This window comes from Salvia splendens, chromosome 21 (assembly GCF_004379255.2).
Source record: "Salvia splendens isolate huo1 chromosome 21, SspV2, whole genome shotgun sequence".
Classification (NCBI taxonomy): domain Eukaryota; kingdom Viridiplantae; phylum Streptophyta; class Magnoliopsida; order Lamiales; family Lamiaceae; genus Salvia; species Salvia splendens.
Genome location: NC_056052.1, coordinates 20,119,422 through 20,134,335, shown reverse-complemented (window position 1 = coordinate 20,134,335; position 14,914 = coordinate 20,119,422). Strand labels below are relative to the sequence as shown.

The 14,914-nt window shown below is 40.0% G+C and overlaps 1 pseudogene; it reads left to right on the top strand.

Moving 5' to 3' along the window:
* The first annotated feature begins 1,769 nt into the window (after positions 1-1,769).
* Positions 1,770-9,063, top strand: LOC121784355 (annotated as a pseudogene).
* The last annotated feature ends 5,851 nt before the right edge of the window (positions 9,064-14,914 follow it).

Below are 14,914 nucleotides of genomic sequence, written 5' to 3'. Positions count from 1 at the left end.
ACTATTGTACTCGTCCTTGCGGAAGAGCACGGCTGTGGGTGTTGTGCTCTTGCCTAAGAGCAGGCAGAAAAAGTGGGGCTGGGCCCACAACCGTACTCGTTGGCAAGAGCACGATTGTGGATGCTCTTAGGTGTATTGATTATATAGCCTTCATTAATATTAAAGTGACGTATATTTAACAAGCATTATAAAATATAAATGGAAGATGTGTGTGTTTTGTTTTTATTTCATTTAGCAATTTTTTGGCACATGTGGTTTGTCTACATCCTTTGATTTTATTTTATTTTGTTGACATTACTTGAATACGAAAAATAGTAAAAAATATATGAAATGATAAAAATTGAAATGGATGTTACGAATATTTTAAATTTTCAATAATATATAGTATGTCTGTGATCAATACAATATCATTGTCATTCTTTTTTTATATCTTTTTTTCTCCAATGAATATAAATTCAAGCGCTCTCTTTAATTCAGGGTTCTAAATGATGTCTCTTTTTATTTACATGAATTCTCATAATGACTTCTCAATTTTATATTTTCAGATTCTAATCTTGGTTTCTTATCCTACATCAAATTTTGATGAAACTTAATCACATATGAAAACATACATAAGGATATACTCTCTCGTTTAACCAGAATATTAGTCAAGCATAATTGTGTTACGATTGTTAAAGTTTGCAAAAGGGTTATTTTCTACGCTTTCATTTAACTTAATTTTAGATTTTTAGCAGTGAAGACATATTGTCACGCGTTATAGAAATATTGAAATGCATAATAAGCAGATTACTAACCACACTATAAATAGTCTCATTCTTATCCATTTTTATCTTTCCATCTTATAATGAGAAAAAAAGCAAAGAACGTTTACGACTAATTAAGTTCTTCTCAAAATTATAAATTCGTATGTGATCAGATACTAACTATCTTAATGTGCTATTTTGCTAACTAAATCAATACATTAAAATGTCAATACAATGATATGAATTTATCAACACAAATTTGTGTTGACATTTTGTGAATGTTAAGATAAATTTTTGTTGAAATACTCGTGTTATTGTGTTAACATTTGTAATATAATGTGTTGATTACTGAACAAGTAGCACATTAAACAAAAAGATAAATTTGTGTTGACATACTCATGTTACTGTGTTGAGATTTTTAATATAGTGTGTTGATTTAGTTAGCAAGTAGCACAATAAGATAGTTAGCACACTAATGCCACCCTGACAGTACATACTTTACTTTTACAATATTCCTAGCTAGTTGGAACCCCAAATAAATATTAATAAATATTCCCACAACTTATACCACCAAAAAAAATGTAAAGACTCATATTTGCTCTTGATCATAAGAAAGAAAAGAATAACTAGAAATAGCAACAACCACTTATGTTTGATTTTGAAGTAATAAGTGAGAGTCAATCCTCAAATCTAGGGACATCCTTCCTAAGTTATAATCTCCTTTTTTAGACATATATAAACCATGACACAAATAAAGGTAAAAGAAAAACACAGAGAACAAACTACATTCACATCACACGGGTAGGTTGTTGAAACTTGAAATCTCTTGTCATCCTCTCTCTCTTGCATGTCATACATAGTCATGAAGAGGAGGCATCTATAAAAGCCCCAAAAATAAAATTTGGATTTTTCAAAGGATTCAGTTTTAGTTTCCCATTTGGGAAGCAAGAACCGGAGCCGGCACCGCCACCAATTGCAACAAGCGATGTCCCTGACCACCCTGAAGACGGAGGCGGAGGGGCCTGGATGTATTATGGCGTCGAGAGACTCGAAACCAAAAATGGAAGGCTTGGGAGTTGGGAGATCCATTCGCAAAATGCGGGTGTTTCTGCAATGCACATTCAATTGATGCCTAACAACAAGGCTGCATGGCACGATTCCACCAGCAATGGGCTGTCGGAGATCGATAGTAGTCCGCCCTTTTGCAGACCTCGGGTTGGGGGGAGGCAGACGGATTCGAAACAGGGCTGAACGGCTCATGCCGTTCAATATGATATCGAGACCGCTCATGTTATACCCGTCAAGGTTCGTCTCTTTAATCAACTTTTATTAGCTTTAAACAAATAACTTGTGAGAGCATAAACAAATTTATTAGCTTTAAAAATGACTCCAATTAAGCTCGCGTAAAAATTCTGTACATATACCTATGCATGGTGTGTCCAATCAATCACAATTGCAATTGCAGAACTATGTCCTTTTATTGAAAAGCTATGATCCAAATACTTTGACAACTTCCACGTTTTTAAATTTTAATACATCACGTTATATAAACTCTTGATTAAATTTGGTGATAGGAGGTGTGGTTTGTTAGATTTATAAAGTGATTTTATTTCTCTTTTTTACACTAATATGGAATTTGTTATAGTTAATTTTGTTTTATTTTCCAGCAAAAACATCTTATATGACATTGGAATTTATAAATTTATCATAGCCAACAGCTTTCTTATTTAAACGTTTGGTTTTTATGATTAAATTTGTACTGAACAACTCAAGCTCTTACTCTATCTATAAGCCCAAAATATAATAGTTTGTTTAATTATCTTTTAATTCATAATATAAAAAATAAAAATATTCTCCCAAAATTATTATTGATTTTGTCTGTCTTGGCTTTTATGTATTTTTGCAAGAACATAAACAACAAATTCGAAGTTTTTTTTTCATTTTGTTACAATAATTCTCCAATTTATCATAAGTAATTCAAAAACAAAACCAAATAATCCAAACAATCGAATTTTACTACTCCGGGGACTACACGGGTTTTAATACGAAATTGAAAAAGTATCAGAGAGAAATAGAAAAACAAATGAAGTGTTATTGAAAAAGTATGAGAGAGAAATAGAAAAACAAATGAAGTGTTGTAAGTGGATAGTAGGACTGATAGTTAAAATTATTTTAAAAAAATAGAAAGTGGATTAATTTTGTGAGATGGTCTAAAATCACAAAATGAATCAGGTGGATTCAAGCCCCTGGTGCTCATCCGGCGGGCTTTCGCGCAATGGAAGCCTGATCTCCACCGGCGGCGACAAAGACGGCCTAAAATCCGTGAGAATTCTAAAGCCATGCAAAGACTGCAATTTCGAAGAAAACAAGCGAGCCGCAGCTCCTACAACTACGAGATCGTCCCTCTAGACACCCTCACATTCACACCCCAGCTCTTCGAGCTCGCCCTCCTCGAAGACACCAACGACGACGCCGGCCGCGAGAACAACTTCTACCCCTTCTTCAACCTCCTCCCCCGACGGCAACCTCTTCGTCTTCGCCAACCACAAGTCCATCATCCTTGAGCCCTGCACCGGAAAAACCATCCGCCCTCTCCCCGATTTACCAGGCGGCTCCCGCAACTATCCCGCCTCAGGGATGTCCGCTCTCTTCCCCATCGATCTTAGTACAGACGACCCCAGCATTGAAATCCTCGTATGCGGTGGGAACACGAGCGAGGCTTATATACTATCAGACTTGTTGAGAAAACCGGGTAATTTTCTCTCAAATAGTGAAATGAACCGATTCAGTAATTTCAGAGTTACCCCAATGGGGTCTACTCGATAAAATTACTTCTCCAAATTACTACTCGATAAAGAAAGAACACACCCGAGACTTTGATAACGGAGTTCGGCCAAATTGCTTACGTCTCCGAGCACCCTCTGCAGAGCCCGCTTATATATAGACGGAGAAGAGAATACAATATTTGGGGATACATTACAAATGAGGGGGGAGTTCCTTTTATAGGCAACTTACCCCCCCAAGTTTCATCTCCCCACCGATGTGGGATTTACACATTTTGACAAAAGTCAAAGTTTGTAGGCAACAAACTTCAACAAATCTCCACCTTGGCAAAATTTCAAATCCCACCTAACACAAATCTTCACCATCCAAACAGACGACTCGCGGTGCTTTCATATTGGCGTACTCAAGCGCCAGCTCCAAATCGCAGAATATTAACCAAGTCCAAACAATGTTTGAACTTGGCTCTCGTCACCACCTTAGTCAACATATCTGCAGGATTCTCCAAAGTTGGAACCTTTCTGATGACAATTTCCTCTTCTTCGAGAATTTCCCGCACAAAATGATAGCGAACATCAATGTGCTTCGTCCTTGCATGAAAGACCTGATTCTTTGCTAAATGAATAGCACTCTGGCTGTCAGAATATACTTCAAGTTGTTTCTGACCAACACCCAATTCTTTCAGCAACCCATGAAGCCAAATCGCCTCCTTCACAGCTTCAGTAATGGCCATGTACTCTGCCTCTGTCGTAGACAAAGCTACCGTTGACTGCAAGGTAGACTTCCAACTAACTGGCGCACTCGCTAAAGTGAACAAATACCCAGTAGTAGATCTTCGCTTATCCAAATCACCAGCATAGTCGGAATCACAATATCCAACTGCAAAATGACCAAGTGATTTATTCTGCTCACAATACCAACGGCCTGTGAAATGGCTGGTCTTGTACACACTATTGCATACATCAAGCTTCCAACTGCGTTAGCGTATGGAACTTTCACCATATATTCTCGTTCATCTTCCGTTTTTGGAGATAACTGAGAACTAAGTTTCAAATGTGGAGCAAGTGGGGTACTTACAGATTTGGAATCATCATTCACACCAAAACGCTGTAGTACTTTGGTCAAATACTGCTTCTGTGTCAGCCAAAGCTTGCCTCCCTTTCTATCCCTTGTAATCTCCATGCCGAGAATCTTCTTGGCTTCCCCCAAATCCTTCATCTCGAACTCTTTACTCAACTGAGCCTTCAATCTGTCAATTTCAACTTGGCTCTTTGATGCTATCAGCATATCATCAACGTATAAGAGTAGGTAGATGTAGGAACCATCTTGAAGTCTGCGCAAATACACATAGTGGTCGTATTTGCTTCTTGTGTACATCCGATCCTTCATAAATTTGTCAAACCGTTTTTACCACTGTCTTGAAGACTGCTTCAATCCATACAACGATTTGTTCAACTTGCAAACCCAATTTTCTTTACCAGCAATCTTGAATCCCTCCGGTTGGGTCATATAGATTTCCTCCTTCAGATCACCGTGTAAAAACGTGGTCTTCACATCAAGTTGAGCTAGCTCCAAATTCAACTGCGCTACCAAAGCCAACAAAATTCTAATTGAGGAATGTTTAACAACAGGAGAAAATACCTCATTGTAATCAATTCCCTCCTTCTGGGCGTAGCCTTTAGCTACAATCTTGCTTTGTAGCGAACATCATCTTTGTTAGGAAATCCTTCTTTCTTTGCAAAAACCCATTTACATCCAATTACCTTCTTGCCTTTCGGCAATGGCATCAGCTTCCACGTCTTGTTCTTCTGAAGAGATTGCATCTCTTCTTCCAAAGCACCTTTCCAACCATCGCTTTCTGAACTTTCCGCTTTCTGAACTTTCAATAGCTTTCGAAAAGATACATGGAACATCATCAACAACTGGAAGCGCATATGCTACCATATCCGCAAATCGAGCAGGTTTCTTATTTTCCCGCCTCGTTCGCCTGACTGCAATTGGCTCTGATTGCTGCGAAGGTTCTTGGGGTGGAACCTCTTCATCAGCTGACTCTTCTTCTTCCGTAGGAGAGTCATTTGTGGTGTTCGTAGTTGGGATCACAACTGCTTCTTCGAACTCCACCTGCTTTGGTGTATACTCCACCTGCTGTGAAGTATCACTACTATTTGGATTTACCTTATTCAACATGGAAGATTCATCAAAGGTAACATCCCTACTTACAATCGTCTTCTTAGACTCCAAACACCATAACCGATATCCTTTAACACCAGCACTGAAACCCATAAACAAAGCCTTCTTTGCACGTGGATCCAACTTTGATTCAGTCACATGATAATATGCAATAGAACTAAAAATACGCAAAGAATCATAATCAGTTGCAGGTTTACCGGACCATACCTCTAAAGGAGTCTTGCCATCAATGGCAGAACATGGCAAACGAGTGACAATGTGTTGAGCGTATGTGATGGCCTCAGCCCAAAATTTCCTGTCTAGCCCAGCATTAGACAGCATACAACGAACTTTCTACACTAGTGTTCGATTCATACGCTCTGACACTCCATTCTGCTGTGGTGTATTTCTCACTGTGAAGTGCCGAACTATGCCACACTCCTAGCATACATCTTGGAAAGGATCACTCTTGTATTCTCCACCGTTGTCAGATCGGAGAACCTTGATCTTCCTCCCCATCTGATTTTCAACTTGAGCATTCCATTTCAGAAAAATCCCAAGGACTTCATTTTTGCTCTTCATAGTGCACACCCAAACTCTCCTGGAAAAATCATCAACAAAGGTGACAACATAGTGTCTACCTCCAAGTGACGGAGTCTTGGCAGGTCCCCACACATCCGAGTGCACGTAATCCAGAATTCCCTTCGTATTATGGATTGCAGTGCCAAATTTCACTCTTCGCTGTTTTCCCAGAACACAATGCTCGCAAAACTCTAATTTGCAAGACTTCGTACTTTTCAATAATCCTTGCTTGGCGAGAATTTGCAATGATCTCTCACCAGCATGTCCTAATCGCAAATGCCAAAGCTTCGTCGGCTCTGCATCCTTCTTGTTACTCGAAGTTGCAGTTGCTACTGTCCCAACAACTGTACTACCTTGATAGTAATACAAATTGTTCTTCCTCACACCTTTCAGCATCACCAATGCTCCTGAAGTTGCTTTAAGAATTCCATCTCGCATCATCACAACTAGGCCTTTAGATTCTAAGGCCCCCAATGAGATGAGATTATTCTTCAACTGGGGCACGTACCGCACATCCTTCAAAATTCTGGTGGATCCATCCTGATTCCGTAGCTTGATTGAGCCTATCCCGACTGTCTTACATGGACTGTCGTTTCCCATGTAAACAAGTCCGCCATTGAGTTCTTCAAAATCAAAGAACCACTCCCTGATGGGACACATATGATAGGTGCAACCTGAATCTAATATCCACTCGTCTGGATGCAATGTTGAAGGTGAAACCGTCAAAGAACAATCTGACTCCGCATCATTTTTGCATTCAGCAACATTTGCATCTTGCGAAGCCTTTTATTCCTTCTTCAACTTTGGGCAGTCTTTCTTCCAATGTCCTTTCTCATAACAGAAAGCACACTCATCTTTGGCAACTCGCCTTTTTGATTTGGACCTTCCTCTTCTCTCATTTGATCGGCCTTGTTGACGACCTCTTGCCACTAATGCTTCATCTGTAACTGCTCTGCCTTTCATTTTATCTGTCTTTCGCAATTCATGACTATACAAAGCAGAACATACAGTATCTAAAGACACATTCTCTTTACCGTGGAGTAATGTGGTCTCCAGATGTTCAAATTCATCAGGTAGAGACAACAACAACATCAATGTCAGATCCTCATCCTCAAATTTCACATCTAAATTTAGCAGGTCTGCTACTAATTGGTTAAACAAAGTAATGTGTTCATTCATAGTGGTACCTGGTCGGTATTCAAATCGGAACAACATTTTCTTCATAAGGAGCTTATTCTGACCACTCTTCTTCAAAAATTTGTCCTCCAGTGTCTTCCACAATCTATGTGCAGAAGTCTCATTCTTGACAACATACTTCTGCTCTCTGGACAGACATGACCGAATTGTTCCACAAGCTAACCGATTTATGGTACTCCAATCTTTATCATCTATATCTTCTGGTTTCTTTTCTTCAATGGCAATGTCAAGACCCTGCTGGAAAAGAGAGTCTAGAACCTCCCCATGCCACATACCAAAATGGCCAGTACCGTCAAATATCTCCACCGTCAATTTCATATTTGACAGTGGAAACCTCGACCACGATGACGAAGAACTAGCCTTGTTTTCTTGATCATTACCCGTCATTACAGACTCAAAAATAAAGTATTCAATATTACAAACAAATAGAACAAAGGACGAACCATGGCTCTGATACCACTTGTTGAGAAAACCGGGAAATTTCCTCTCAAATAGTGAAATGAACCAATTTAGTAATTTCAGAGTTAACCCAATGAGGTCTACTCGATAAAATTACTTCTCCAAATAAATTCTTTGGAAAGACTGGCAGGGACACTGTCCCTCTTAAATACCAGATTTCTAACAGAATTTATCAGTCAGTGTATTTATCACAATATAAAAACACCCAAAAGAACCGTACAAAACACTACTACCAAACCCGCAAATAATATTGAATACAATACCCCAACATAAAATAAACCCAGAAATAAATGCGGAACAAAATAAATAATAAAGAAAGAACACACCCGAGACTTTAATAACGGAATTCGGCCAAATTGCCTACGTCTCCGAGCACCCTCTGCAGAGCCCGCTTATATATAGACGGAGAAGAGAATACAATATTTTAGGATACATTACAAATGAGGGGGGAGTTCCTTTTATAGGCAACTTACCCCCAAGTTTCATCTCCCCACCGATGTGGGATTTACATATTTTGACAAAAGTCAAAGTTTGTAGGCAACAAACTTCAACAAGACTTGCAGCAGCCGAAAAGAACATTTGTGGAGGCTGCACGTGACTGCGGGAAGCTGAACCTCAACGTGGAGGGAGCTGATTGGGAGGAGGAGGATATGCCTACGCCGCGGGTGATGGGGGACATGCTCCTTCTCCCAACCGGAGATGTGTTGATGCTTAATGGCGCAAAGGCGGGGACTTCTGCTTGGGATGCGGCGGATGTGCCTAATCTCACCCCAGTTTTGTATAGCCCGAATAAAAAGAAGGGGGTACGGTTTAAAGAGATGGCTCATTCCGCTATCCCGAGGATGTACCATTCATGCTCTGCAGTGTTGCCAGATGGGAAGATCCTTGTTGCCGGTAGCAATATGGAGACGACTTCAATTTCCCTACGGAGCTCAGGGTGGAGAAGTTCTCGCCGCCAGATATGGTGATCAACCGTGTCGAAATCATGGATGGAGAAACGGAAAGGGAATTGAAGTATGGAGTAGAGTTTGATTTGGTGATTGGATCACGAGATGTTAAGCAGGGTGATATTAAGGTGACGATGTACTCGCCGCCCTTCACCACACATGGTTTGTCACGACCGCCCTTTTAGGGTTAATAAATACGGGCGATCGTGATTAAAAGTATTAAATGAACAGACGAAAAGAATTAGGGTTTCAATCACAAGTTGGACCAACAATTAATATCCCAATAAATAACCAAGAATATCCATTATCCTAATAATTAAAGTTGTCGGCCCAAATATAACATAATTAAACGAAACGACACAGCGGAAACGGCCAAGAGAAAGAGTGACGCCATGTGTGAAGACACAACAACACTCAAGGTTCAAAGACAATAATAATCTCTTAAATTCACTTGCTCAACACCACCACATCCTCGTCGCCGCTCAACCTGCACATAGGGAAAACACATGCAGGGCTAAGTACTATAAAATATACTCAGTGGGCTCATGCCGAAAACATTTTCAATCAAAATATCATTTATCATGCCATACATAAGTAACCATCGGGGTTTAGCTTTAGAAAGGCCCGAGGCACTCAAAATCATTTCCCATTATAAAAGTCGACTGATCAGTCATTTTCCCATAGACGTTTACCATATCTGCCAATACATGACTTGGAATGTGGCCACAAACCAAGCCACTAGACCGGCCAGCCAGTACGCTAGCACACGATCTACCATAGGTGTACACTAGTCCAAGTAGGGTTTGCGGCCCTACGAGGACCCGAATTTGATTTATATAACAATGGCGCATAGCCATATCAGATAGGCACGTTAAAACACAAATCACGGCATGATAAATACAGTTTCATTTCCATCGATAAAATATTTAGGACGTTGTCCTTATTTAAAAGAAAGCCCACCTCGAGTGCTTAGTTTGAAATTACGTTCTTTCCTTTGCGATCACGATTTCCTTGCGATGATTCACCTTTAACAAATTATATAATAGATAAATCAACACATTGCTTCAAACAAATAACCAAAAATGCATGCATCCTAAGCAAAGTCTTTTATCTCGGTTTATCTCGGTTTTCGATTGTTCGACGGCCGCTTACACTCCCAATTTCCACCGTTGGCTCCTCGTATTTTCTTAATGATTTCGAAATAAAATCCCCAAAATTATAAAGTGTGTAATTAAATTATCGCAAGCATTTTCCCCTCGAACTATATTTATTTCGGGCTTAGGAAATAATTATTCATTCGTTGAAATATTCCGAAATTAATTAAATAATTCCCCATATTTAATTTAATTATCAATTCAAGGATTTATTTAAAAAGTTCGCCCCAATTAATTATCGGCCCAAAACTTAATTATTTCATCACCTTATATCTCTAATTACAAAATAAGCCCAACAATTAAAAGGAGCCCATCAATTTAATTAATCCACCCACTTCTAATTATTGAGGCCCAATTTTATTCAAAGAAGGCCCAAATCATTTTAAAAAAACAAAAGCCCAAAACCTCACCTTCCTTCTCCACGCCTTCTTTCTTTCTCTCTCCCTATCTCTCTTCTTCTCTCACTCTCGACCAAATCGGAAGGAACCCCCCCAATCCGTTCGTCGCCTGCTCCGATTCACTCCACGCCGTCGGCCGCTACTCACCGGGGAGACAAATTGCGGCCGCCACAGTGTCGTCGGAGCGGGGGAAATCCGGCCGTCGATCCGTCGGACAGCCGCTGCTCCGTCGGCGCCAAATCCGTCTGCCATCGCTGCTGCTGCCGTCGCTGCCGGGAGATGCCGCCGCCGCTGCCGGGAGGTGTTGCCGGGTCAGGCTGCTGCTGCCGCCGCTTCGTCAGTGGTCGTGCAGCCCCGAAACCACCCCGAAACAGTCCCGATTCCCTCCGAACATCCCAAAACATCCCAGAACCAACCCGTTCAGCCCCGCAAGCCCCGATTTACTCCGAAAGGTAAGTTCTTATTCCAGAAAAAACGTTTCTTTCGTTCTTAGTTTGTTTACTTCGGTTATCCGATCAAAGATGGATTTCAGATTTCATGATATGTACAAAAAAATTAAGCATTTGCCGAGGGAAGTTGATGCTGGGTATGTGATATATGGATGCAACATGCGATAATTTATGTTCAAAATTTGGGTAGGAAAAATACCTTTGTGAATTGAATTTGGGTTGTGAAGTTCACAAAGTTGAAAGGCAGGTTCTTGAAGCTGGAGAATTTCGATTACTGCCGATAGTAACAATTTGAAGTTAGATTCTGAAGCCGGAGAAAAATTTAGACACAAAGATAGAACATTGTTTACCTTGGATAGAAAGTTCGAGAATTTGGATTTGATTGCAGAGACGATAATGAGAAAGAATGGGTTTGTGAAATATTTAATTTAGAGGGAGGGTGGTTAAAAGATATGGGAGAGATTTTAGGGGAGAGAGATGGCGTTTCCAACGTGGGTTAAGAGAGAGATTCGATTTTTTTTTATTTTTGAATTAATTTGCATTTTATCTGGTATTTGTTTGCAGATTACGGAGGAAGGATATCCTTTCACGGAGGAGGAATATCTGCGTAGAATCTTAAATTAATAATCGAATTAAAGATATTTCATTTTAATTAGTTTAGTTTAAATCACAGCCCATTGTATTTTATTTTAAATTGTGCAGTCCATAATTTATTTATCACGGATTGGACCTTTATATTATTTATTTAATTTATCGGATCCAACACGGAATTGAGTCCAATAAATATTCCTCACGGACAGGAATTATTTAAATTCGCATAATCATTTATTTCACAAATCTCTAGTCAACAACAATTAATTCACCGACAAACAGTTCGCGGACTTCGCAAAATTAATATAATTAAAAACCAGTAATTTAGGGTTCACAAAAAAGGTTTAGAAAAACGGGGCGTTACATCCTACCAACCTTAGCAGAAATTTCGTCCCGAAATTTGTTATCCTCAAGAAAAGTGTTCGGGATATAATTCCATCATTTTATCCTCATTCTCCCACGTGGCTTCTTCATGCCCATGATTTTCCCATAGTACTTTCACACAAGCAACATTTTTATTTCTCACAATTTGTATCTTTCGGTCCAAAATAGATTGGGGTCTCTTTTCGTAGCTTAAGTCCGGATTCAACGCGACTTCCTCAAAACGAATCACGTGCTTCGGGTCGAACACGTATTTTAGTAACTGTGACACATGAAAAACGTTGTGAACATTTCCAAGGTTTGGTGGTAGTGCCAAACGGTATGCAACGGGGCCCACTCCTTCAAGAATTTCATAAGGCCCAATAAATCGCGGCTTCAGTTTGCCCTTGACGCCGAATCATGTTATCCCTTTTGATGGGGATACTTTCAGGAAAACTTTGTCGCCAGCTTGGAATTGTAAATCAGTTCGTCGGACATCCGCGTATGATTTTTGTCTTTCTTGAGCTTCTTTTATCCTTTCCTGAATTTGCCGCACGATTCCCACCATCTCTTCAACTGCATCAGGTCCAAGTATTCTTCTTTCGCCAACTTCGTCCCAGTAGAGCGGTGATCTACACTTTCTTCCGTATAATGCCTCATACGGTGTCATGTTTATCGTTGCCTGAAAGCTATTGTTGTAGGCGAACTCGATCAATGGTAGTGCTGCCTCCCAACTTCCCCCTCGGTCGAGTACCACGACTCTCAGCATATCTTTGAGAGTTTGGATCGTTCTTTCGGACTGTCCATCGGTTTGCGGGTGAAATGCCGTGCTGAGGTTCAATTTGGTTCCAAGCTCCTTGGAAAACCTGTCACAAAATCCATGGCGATGTGCTCCTATTTCCACTCAGGAATCTCTAGTGGTTGTAACTTCCCATACGGTCGTTGATGTAGAATCTTCACTTGCTGGCAGACTAAACATCTCTCGACGAATGACGCTATGTCCCTCTTCATACCATTCCACCAAAAGGACTTCTACAGATTTTAATACATTTTCGTACTTCCTGGGTGAGCGGTGTAAGAAGTCTCATGTACTTTACTCATAACTTCGTTTTTGAGTTCCTCGTTATTTGGTATGCATATTCTTCATTCGAAGGTAAGGGCATTGTCACCTCCTTAACTAAAATTCTCAGATTCGCCGGTTCGTACTTCTACACGAATTTCCTCTAACTTCGCATCCATCCGTTGTGCCTCAATAATTCTCGACCCTAGATCAGGTTCAACAGCTAAAGTAGCGATTCGTGCTTCCTATGTTTCAGGTGCCCTCACTACTTCCAAACGTATCTTGCTAAATTCGCGTATCAGGCTTTCTTCTTTGGTGATAAAAGTAGCCAGCTGGGAATGGTCCTTCCGGCTCAATGCATCTGCTACTACATTCGCTTTGTCGAGGTGATAATTGATGCCACAATCGTAGTCTTTCACCAACTCGAGCCATCTTCGTTGCCGCATGTTCAAATCTTTCTGCTCGAAGAAGTACTTCAAGCTTTTGTGATCCGTGAAGATCTCACATCGGACTCCGTAGAGATGATGTCTCCAAATCTTTAAGGTGTGTACTACCGCTGCTGGCTCCAAGTCGTGGGTTGGATAGTTCAACTAGTGTGGCCTCATTTGTCGTGATGCATAAGCAATCACTTTGTTGTCCTGCATCAACATACATCTAAGTCCCACCTTCGAAGTGTCAGCGTATACCACTAAGTTCACTCCAGGCTCTGGCACAACTAGAATCGTTGCACTAGTCAGCTTTTCCTTCAATCAATTTAAAACTTGCCTCACACTCTGGGATCCAATTGACTTTTACCCCCTTCTTGAGTTGTTGGGTCATGAGTTTCGCTATCTTGGAGAATCCCTCTATAAACCTTCGGTAGTATCCTGCCAGGCCTAGGAAACTCCGAATCTCGTTTGGTGTCGAGGGTGCTTTCCATTGCTGTACCGCCTCAACCTTGGCGGGGTCCACTCGGATTCCCTCTGCTGTCACAATGTGACCAAGGAAGTTCACTTCCTTGAGCCAAAACTCGCACTTGCTGAATTTGGCACATGAGGCAGCAGTTGAGCATGGTTGGAGTAGCGTGAGAATCAATCCGGTACTCTCTGTTCAATGCAAGAATAGAATTAGTGAAACAAGCATAGCAGGAAACACAAAAGTATGATATAAACACATGCCCTTGATAGCATGGTGATCCACATAACAATGAAAATGAATAATACCCCTCGCTCCCTGGAATGAGCTTCTGTACTAATAACAATAACAAGATGTCATTTGAATAACAACAAAGCACAGATCATTGATCAATCAAGCATGTAATATCATAGAGTTAGAAATTACATTCAGCTTGTAACGACATGCCGAATCATAAAAATTATGCACATAAAGATAAAACTATCACATTTAGTGTTTTCTTGGTTCATCATTACACATTTAGTTTTTTTTTCTGCTCATTACTCATTTAGGCTGAGAGATGCTGCAAAATACATAATCACGTTGCCACATTACAAATGTAGGTATATGATTAAAAAAACAAAGTTAGATTGAAAATTGGGATATCCCTAAAACCTGGGCGCCAAATTCTAGTATTTACCACGAACTTTAAAATTGGTTTAAAATATCACAAACTTTATATTACGTTTGTTATTTCCCACTACGGGTAAATCACCATATTCGAGTAACGTACGTGGATATTTTATTCTACTCGCAACAACTAAATTAACGTGGATATCTTCTACGTGGCTTTTTATCCTACATGTCACGAACATAAAAAGTGGTCGAAAATATTATAAAAATTTCATGGTTACCCATGTAGAATAAGTTTTTGCGAAAATATCTTATTTGGGCTGGTTTGGCAAATAGCAAACGGAATGTACAGTTTGTGCTATTTTAGACCAATTTTAAAGTAAGTGGGAAATACCAAAATTTGACGAAAGTTTATAGTTTTAGAGACCAATATCTCTAAAAAGTTCGAACGAGTTTATATACATACTGAACTCTCTTAGACCATGTTGCTTGAAAGCATATACAATTTCATAAAAACA